The sequence below is a fragment of the Hydra viridissima genome, unplaced genomic scaffold (genome assembly GCF_058129835.1).
Source record: "Hydra viridissima isolate aposymbiotic clone 2 unplaced genomic scaffold, HvirCarnegie_v1 scaffold_5, whole genome shotgun sequence".
In the NCBI taxonomy this organism is placed as follows: domain Eukaryota; kingdom Metazoa; phylum Cnidaria; class Hydrozoa; order Anthoathecata; family Hydridae; genus Hydra; species Hydra viridissima.
Genome location: NW_028324304.1, coordinates 18,620,053 through 18,629,309, shown reverse-complemented (window position 1 = coordinate 18,629,309; position 9,257 = coordinate 18,620,053). Strand labels below are relative to the sequence as shown.

Below are 9,257 nucleotides of genomic sequence, written 5' to 3'. Positions count from 1 at the left end.
CAATTATAGTACTTGGGAATATTTATTGCTCTGATTATTGCTGTAATAATGATTCATATCAATTTAAGGAAGTAACATCATGACTTTCAAACATTCTTTAAGTTATTTGGAAAAAAGATGATTGAGGCTTTCGAACTAATTTTTAAACTGACCTAGGTAACTTTAAGTTCTAATAATGAAAGTAGTTTTCGTAACATAATGTCGCTTAATTATCAACTTTTTTTAAATTGCAGTTTTTATATAATTTATTTGATAACGATATATTACCTATCTACAAGTTAATTAGCTGTCGTACAACCCATAAACAGATAAGGTGCATGTAATGTAAAGAAAAAACCACTGACCATTCAGTAACTGAGTTGTGTAAGAAAAACTAAACTGTCATGGACTGAATAGTATTGATAGAAAACAGTCGTTAGTTCACAAATGAGCTTTTTAAGTGCAAAACTCACAACAATTATATGTACTGTGTGTTCTCGTAAGTTTAATAAATGATTTTGCATGTGCATCATAAACTACTATTGCTATAAAAATAATAAAAACCTCAAATTTTTACTAGGAATGCCAGATTATTCCAAACTTTTCATCTCTTAATTCATTTATGTTTTTGTTGATAATTTACAGCAGTAATGATAATAATAAAAAAAAAGAAAGTTAATTGTAAAAAGGAAATGATTAAAAAGATGTAAATGAGTTATAAAATTTTCCCCAATATCTAAAAAAATTTTGTTGTAATTTAAAGATAGAAAGATTTCTTAATATGTCGGCACCACAAGCTATTGACTACCTAACTCATTTAGATAAATTAAAAACAGCTTACCCTAAAAAAATTCAGTTAATGTTTTAATCATTAAGTAGAAAACTAAAACAGAATTATTGTCAAACTTTTATTGCAAATATTCAAAATTACAAATTCAAAAATAACTATTCACCTTAGTTTCTTTAATCCTCTTTATTTGTATTGCGATATCAAATAATTAAGAAATTAAATTTTTAAATCACGAAACTCTTAATTTTAAATAAATCAATTCCACAAAGTATGAAAAAACCTATTTTGCATAAATACTTAGCACTATTTGAAACTGATACAAGCAGTAAAGCTTTAAAAAATAACACAAACTGATGCGAATTAATTAAAACTGATGCGGTTTTAAACTTTGCGCATAAAAAAGCAATTGTTGTCGGGAGGTAGCGATATACACCGTACGAAACCCGTCTGTACAAGTGATTATTATTGCAACAATTATTATTGCTCTTTTCGCAAGAACTCGGGTGAAGGTATTAATGGTGATAATAGCTTCGGGAATTTTCATTGTACTTTTCTTCTTTAAATCTTTTTTTAACTTTTTGTTCAAATTGCTGTGTTATTTCTTGAGCTTTCATTAAATCATAATCCTTTATTGCTCTCACTATAGGTCTGTTTGGTTTGAAGCTCTGTTCCTTCTTGTAACTTTTTTTTGTTCTACGTTTATTGTTATCATTTCATTTTTTCCGGTGATTAATAAGGTTTTTCTTTCATTGGGTCCAACCATTTGGGATGGGTGATCAAATAATTTTCGTATTCGACTTTATCCCGGATTTGGTGGTGCTATTCTCAATATTTAAATTTTAATTAATTATTCTCACAAATGAGTTTGTTTAATTTTCATGTGATTTTATGAGTGCAAATGCTAATGTGAGTTACAGAAAAACATTTCATCAAACTTAATATTTACATCAAAAGCATCATTCTTAAAAACTGTTACTCCTATGGTGTAGTTATATCAATTGAATATAATTCTGAAGTAACTTCTATCACCAAATAACGTTATTTTTTTTATCAAAGGAGTTTTTTTTTTTCTTAAATGTTTTTTGGTTTCTGAAGAGTTGCTTTGACTATTGCGCGACATTCTCAATCGATAACGTTTTTTTGAAAAATTCTAACTCGTTGCATAGTGATTGTGATTATTATTGAAAACTCGTTGCATAGAGCTTGTGATCATTGTTGATAACTCGTTGCAAAGTAATTTTGATTATTGTAATTACAACACCTCCTGCCTAAACCTGTTTAATTAACATCATCGACTGTTAAATCCCTCAAAGCCCAGTTCGCCAAGGAACCATAATGAGATATAAAAGGTAAATACAGCATGATGCGTATTCTTGATTCAATAGATTGTTAAATGAAATGTCATTGTTTCATTACATCTTCATTATTTATTTTAGTAGTTTTGTTGTCTCTCTCAGACAAAAAGTTCAAAACTTTTTTCTATTTAATTATAATATATACGCATGGAAACTAATCAGACAAATCTTCGAATTGTATAACAAATATTACTTTATGGCTATGAAAAGTTTTAAGTCGATAGCATAATTCATAGTTTTATATAGTACATTTTACTTCTCTCTATAGTGACATTTTTATTTCCGAGAACATATTTGCAGTATGTATCTGAAATTGGGGGATAAAATAATGTAGATTAAAGCATCTGTCCAGAACGATAATGGGTACACTAGAAACTTGTACCAGAATATATTTTCTAAGTATTTAATGTTTCTAGTAATAGCTGCAACTGCAAATACTGTGTCAGGTATTGCAACCAACACAGTAAACGCTGCTATTATGATAAAAGTTAATCCCAACCCCTTAAATATACTTTTGTCGCTTTGATTGGAGCGAACGGTAGCTCTTTGCTTTTTGAGCAAAATTAAAGCGTAGGTGTACACGTAACTGGAAAATAAAATAATAATTGTGTCAAGAAAAGCATAAATGAGGAAAAGCTGTTTCGTCAGATAAATTCCAAATAAACTTCCAGTCAAAGCACTTATCATCCATAAAAAGATTGTTGCAAAAATTGTTTTCTTTTTAGACCAGTAGATGACGTATCTTATGTTCAGCTTGATATGCAAATACCTGTCAATAACCAACCAAAATGTTGCAAAATAATATGCAGTATTAACAACACCTATACAATATAATTGCAATGGAATTTTCATAGAAACTTTTAAAATAATAAGCGTTGTAGTTATTGCATCCAAAATGCTTAAGCTGAGGTCTATGAAGCACAGGTTTATGAGTATATACAATTGCGTTATGTCAATTCCCGAATTCCTACAGTTTAACAAAAGAAACAATCCAATACCATTTAAAACAACTCCAATTGTCGAAAAAGTCAAGGATGCAGCATATATTGCTTCAAACATGCTCTAAATTGGCAAAAGACACTTTACACAACATAATTCTATTGCTCATAAATAAAACATGTCCAATTAATAGAAAAGAAAACAGTCACAAAAAAAAAAAATTTAACTGTTATTTCAATATTAATAGAAATGTTCTCGTATCAACACCAATGAAATGATTATAATCAAGTTAATAATCTTTGCGAGATGATAATTATGTTGATAATCTTTATGAGATAATCTTCTATTCCGAGAATCATGTATTTCTTCTCCAAGTCTCTAACTTATTATTTGCTCAAACTAGTAAATATTTGAGGAGGGTAACATTTAATGCTGGTCTTGATTATTTATATATCTTTCACATTTTTACTGCCACTATTTGGAAAAGATTTCTTAGGCCTATTGGCTTCAAACTTAAGTTAAAAAAATGGGAAAGAAGCACAAAGAATTAGGCTGATAAGGGGAAAAGTTTTCTTATCGAGTTGCATGAAAAAAACATCTAAATATGATTAGATAATATGTTACGGTTTGGGGTTGTAAGGCATGGTATTTTGTTTTTCCAAATTTAACTATAAATAAACTTAAATATATATATATATATTCTTTAATGACATTGTTATCCATGTGGGTCCGAACTTTTCAAACAAAAAACAAGATTAAGCAATTACAAAAAAACAAGTTTTCTACATACAATTCAAAACATAATCAACTATTTGTAAAACAATTTTTTAATAGATAGAAAAATTTATGGAAGTTAAAATTAAAAACTTAATGGAGCTTTATAATCCATTTTATTTATTTTAGGCCTAGATAAAAGTTATCGGCTAAAACTACTGTTTATTGCAGTAAACAAAAATATCAATATTAGGAGAAATAAATTTCCAAATTTACGACCATCACATACCACCATCTTTGCATGTGCAAAACTTTTGTAAGTGCATTTATAATAAAATTGCTGTTCTTGCACAAAAGGCTTTTTAGTTGCAGTTTTGATTCATGTTGGTTTGATTGATGTTGCTTTATTTAGTATCAGCATGAAGAAATGTTGTTTTAAAATATGTATCCATTGCAATGTGATAGTGATAGTTAAGGTAGATGGATGAAGCATGTAGCTCCAAGAACTTTAGTGGCTTACTTATAAAATCATATGTGTTTATTGTTGCCTAACTTTTATCTCTGATTTTCATTGGAATACAATATTACCACGGTTTAATAGTCTGACGAAAATAGTACAAAAAAAGTGGAAAAGCAGTATTATAAATGGATGAAGCAGAAAATAAGAAATGCTTTTCTCAAAATGAGGTGGAAATTCATATAGATGGAGCAGAAACAAAGAGATGTTTTTTTTTAAATGAGGTGCAAATAAAATTACGTGCATTATTCACTAGAACCAACTCCAAGCAAGTATTTTTACTTCTCTGACATGGTTTTACAAAATACTATTAAGCAATTGCTAGTTATTTTACTATTTATGATAAAGAAACATCATTTGCAAATTTTGATAAATTGATTCAAAAACCGATGAATGACTAAAGATATGCCATTAAAGAACTGCTTCTAATCAGGTTATAACCAGAAAGGCTGTTATCACGCAGCTTCAAATAATGACCTTTCAAACTTCAAAATAATAATTTTCTTTTCTTTTGCTTACTGCATTCATGAAAGAAGCAGTGAACGAAACTTAAAGGAGATGTTCCAGAAATCAAGAAATCTAAAAAATATTTCCACAGCTCATTACCCCGTTAAAAGGAAAATGTCAGGTTTCTAAAAAAGAATGCTTTGACATTTTTATGATTTTACATTAAAAAGTGTCCCTTTTGAACAATCCTTTTTGAACGATCCTTTTAAAGCTTGTGCTGATTGGTATTGTAAAACGTGTGAAACAATCACGTCGGAAACACTAAAAAAACACATGTAACGCGTTTAAAACAAGTTCTGTCTGTGTAAAGTTCAAAAAATATAAAAAAATTACTGCTTTGTAAATGTGGTGATTGTCTTATCTTACGTTTTTATGTTACAATAAAGGGTAGGATTTACCATTTCTGCTGGTTTACGGTTTTTATGTTGTTTTGATTTTCAATTTTCGCTCAAAAGATTGATGTCATTTAATTCAGACATGTCATAGCAATTATATAAAATTTCTAAATATATTAAAAGCAAAAAAAAAAATTTAATATGGAGCGATATTCAGTGGTTGTTGCTAATGCGGCGGGAAATCTACACTATGGAAACACAAACTACATTTTTTGAACTTTATTCAGGCTTTTAAGATTGCATTTTTAATATTAATTTGAGTGTCCATTAATAACAAGTATACTAGTCAAAAGTAAAAGATTTCATGCGCACTGCGTAAACAAATATTCTCCTGATAAATATTCTCGTTTTACGTAGTGTCCTTGATTGTTTTCATAAAGAGTATGAAAAACGAGTATAGTCGTAAGAAAAAGAACCCAATTGAATTGCTTTATTCGTGTTCTAAATAATAAGATTGAAGTTAATGCTGTGTAAATTATGAATTTTCAAAAAAATATTTCTTTTGAGTCATGTCATTGCTGTTTGCATTTGGTAACGTTTATTTTCGGAACTTTTTATTGTTTTTTTATTAGAATTATATTTGATATAGTTTTAAAGCTTTAAATTAGTATTTTTTTCATCTCCCTTTTTGTTATACAGAGATAATGGCTTACAGATATACAGGAAAAGAGGCTTTCTAATTGATAATGAATGGTGAATTAGGAGAGAAAAAATCATGTGATTCTTTAGATACTGATGATTTTAGTGATGATACAAATTTATCTTATTCTGAATGAGACTCTGACCAAGATCAAGATTTTTGTGGAAGGACAATTTCTGTAACCACTGTTTCTAATCTTGATTCTCAATCAAGAGGATGCGCTCGTACAAGAGGTAGAAACACTTGAAATACCCGAAAAAGAGATGAAATCCAAATTCGAGAAGGTTTTAGGAGTTTACCATTAAACGACTCGACTCTGTTTCTTCAGATAACGGTGCAATAAGTGAAGATTTTGAAAATAACAATTTGAAAGATGATCTACTAAATATCAAAAATTTTATTTTCGACGAATCATCTGGATTGAATATGGCTGTTCCTGAGGACGCATTTCAAATATTTTTCTTTATTTGTTACTGAAGATGACTTATTGAATAAAGAGAAAGAAAATGAATATGGTGACAGAATTATTAATAAATTTTGACCATTGCCACACAGTTCTTTATGGAGACATTGGAAAGATTTCAATCTTGATGATATAAGAAGATTTATTGGAATCTATTTCAGTATGGGTTTAATTTCTCTGCCATCTATAAAAAGAATTGGAGTAAAGACATTCTGTACAAAAAAAAACATATCTCCTCTCCGTTAATCAGAGAACGGTTTGACCCAATATTACGTTTTTTCAACTTCGGTGAAAAGCCTAAATTTGCGAATGATAGACTGAGCAAATTGCTAATGATTATGAATCATTTGAACGAAGTGATGCTCAAACTGGTAACACCTGGTAAAAAACTTTGAATTGACGAGTCAATTATGCTTTAGTGTGGACGCTTAGTATTTCGTCAGTACATTAAGAATAAACATCACAAGTATGGAATAAAGTTCTACGAACTCTGTACTTATGATGGATAGTACTTTAAACTTATGAAGCCTTATTTGAATACTCATGCAAATAAGGCTTCATAAGTTTAAAGTACTATCATGTCTCCGAAATATTTTAAGGTGATACAAAAAGCAGGAATTCACATCCCGGAAGTGATGTGAAATACACTCATGCCTCCGAAATATTTTAAGGTGGTACAAAAAGCAGGAACTCACATCCCGGAAGTAATGTGAAATACACTCATGCCTCCGAAATATTTTAAGGTGGTACAAAAAGCAGGAACTCACATTTTGTAATTCTTTTTACCTTAATTCAAAACATTCAAGTAATGAAGGACTTCGCCATTTTGCTGAATTTCAAGAAAGTGTTGTAAAAAATTTAATCGGAGAACGAAAAGTAAAGCCATTGGCAAGAAGACCTTCGGCAAGTTTTGATTAACTATTGACAATTCTGCAAAGTTGAAAAAAAAAAAATTTACAAAAAATGTAAGTATCGTATTTAAGATCCAGTAATAAGAGAATAAGATTTGCATGCGGATTCTGTTCTGACCTACCAGCTCTTTATGTTGATCGCTACTTTAGATTGAACTGCCTAAAACTTAGAATAAATGGATGATGCATCGATGGGGTAAAAATGGAATTTAAAAATTTAATTGTTAAAATTGTAAAGGAGAGTATTAAAAGTGATATTTACAATTTAATTATTACAAATGGGTTTTCATTAAAAGTTTAGTTATTGATAATGGTTAGTTTATTGGTGCTTGCTCTCCAGAGACCTCTTTGTTATTACATATTCTGTTGTTGGAGCAGCTTGGGTCTCTTCTATTTTGTACCAGATAAAAACATCGACTATCAAAAGTAAAAGGATCATTTTTCAATCCTCGAGGTTTTGCAGATGGATTCGAGCGATGTTGATGATATGTAATATTTATATAAAAATTTAATCTTTAAAGCTGTAGTTTTTTCCATGAAGAAGTGATTGAAAATATGTTTTAAACGTTTATATTTATTACATCTTTGCCCTAAAAACCGTAAAAAGTATCCTTTTTATTAAAAATCTAAGATTAAGTGAAATATTGACAAATATATGTTTTCAGTTGAAAACTTAACTGGTGTATGTTTGTTTGAAGATTTAAAAGCAGTTTTAGAGAAAAAAAACCTTCAGAACAAAAAAATAATAGCAATTAAAGCGAGTATACTCGTCGTCCTTACGCAAGGAGATTTTCGTACGACGAATATACTCGTTTTCTGTACGCAACTTTTAAATTATTACACAGTCAATGATTTTAAATTACATCTTTACAGTTAAGCAAATAAGAGTTATACTTAAAGGTCAATTTTTTTTTTTTTGCTGAGAATTTCTATATCTATTGTAATACTTACAAGCTCACCGTTTCTTTTGTTTTACGAGTTTTTCTTCAATGTTGAAATCAGTTTCATATAAAACTACACTAGAATTCCTGTTAATACCCAATAATTCGCTATCGTTTTCAAAACCACGCTCTGGTTCTACAATAGATTCTTTTACTTTTTCCCTTAAACTTGATTACTACGAAACAAATTATGGATAACAAATTATCTTCCTTGATGCTCATAATAATCATTGTATACAGTAAATTTTGTGATAAATTCGTGACATATATATCTAATATGGTTATAAAAAATAATATACGGAGATTTTATAATTAAAATATATGCGTTTAAACATATACGCGTTTCTAATATATTGATTGTGTTGAGAAGTTCTAAAGACAGTTCTTCAACGCTTCATATTAAGAAACCTATTTGTAACGGTTGTTGATACGCTGTCCTGTAAGTTACAATTATATCTACCTTGTAAATTCAACTCCTTTGATTTATAATTTTCATATCAATGAAAGATTTCTTTTAATTAATTTTTATAAAATGAGATTGCGTAGGCTTGATAATTTGCCTGATGTATTCAAACCAAAACAAAAGATTTAACTTATTGTGATTTTGAGTCCCTTAAGTAACGCAGGACATAATGAAGTATAATTTTACGTCAATTATTTTTTGAATGAGTATAAAATAGGAATTGAAACCATTAAATGATTTTCAGATGATGCATATTTACATGAAAATCCAATCTTTTAAAAGAAAAAAATTTGTAACTAATGGTTTGCTTTTGAAAAAATGGAAGTTTACCGGAAGTTTACCGGACGCAACGAAACGTCTTTTTATGAAAAATGTTTCCTTTTAACTTTAAAGTTGAAATTTTTTTTTTCAAAAAAATTATTATTAAATTTTTTAAGTAAGTCAATTGTCTTTACCATTTTTTTAATATGCTTTATATGTTACTGCTTCTTTATATATTACTGCAATAGATAGGAAGGAAAATAAAAATGAAAAAGATTTGTACGACAAACGGTTGCAACATGTAATTAAAAAGCCGTTCCATTGAAACTAAGCAAAGCCAATTTTGATCTTCTATAATTGAAGAGGTGAGGTAATAAATTTA

General features: G+C 28.9%; 1 long non-coding RNA gene across 2 annotated transcripts; it reads right to left on the bottom strand.

Annotated features, from left to right (window-relative positions):
* Positions 1-381: 381 nt before the first annotated feature.
* LOC149889141 (uncharacterized) lies at positions 382-8,623 on the bottom strand. 2 transcript variants are annotated; one of them, XR_016452895.1, is made up of 2 exons: positions 8,162-8,623; positions 382-3,186 (listed from the first exon to the last, which is right to left on the bottom strand). It is a non-coding gene; the product is annotated as an uncharacterized LOC149889141 (long non-coding RNA). The 2 variants fall into 2 exon arrangements; XR_016452896.1 differs by having other exon boundaries at positions 8,170-8,623.
* Between the last annotated feature and the right edge of the window lie 634 nt (positions 8,624-9,257).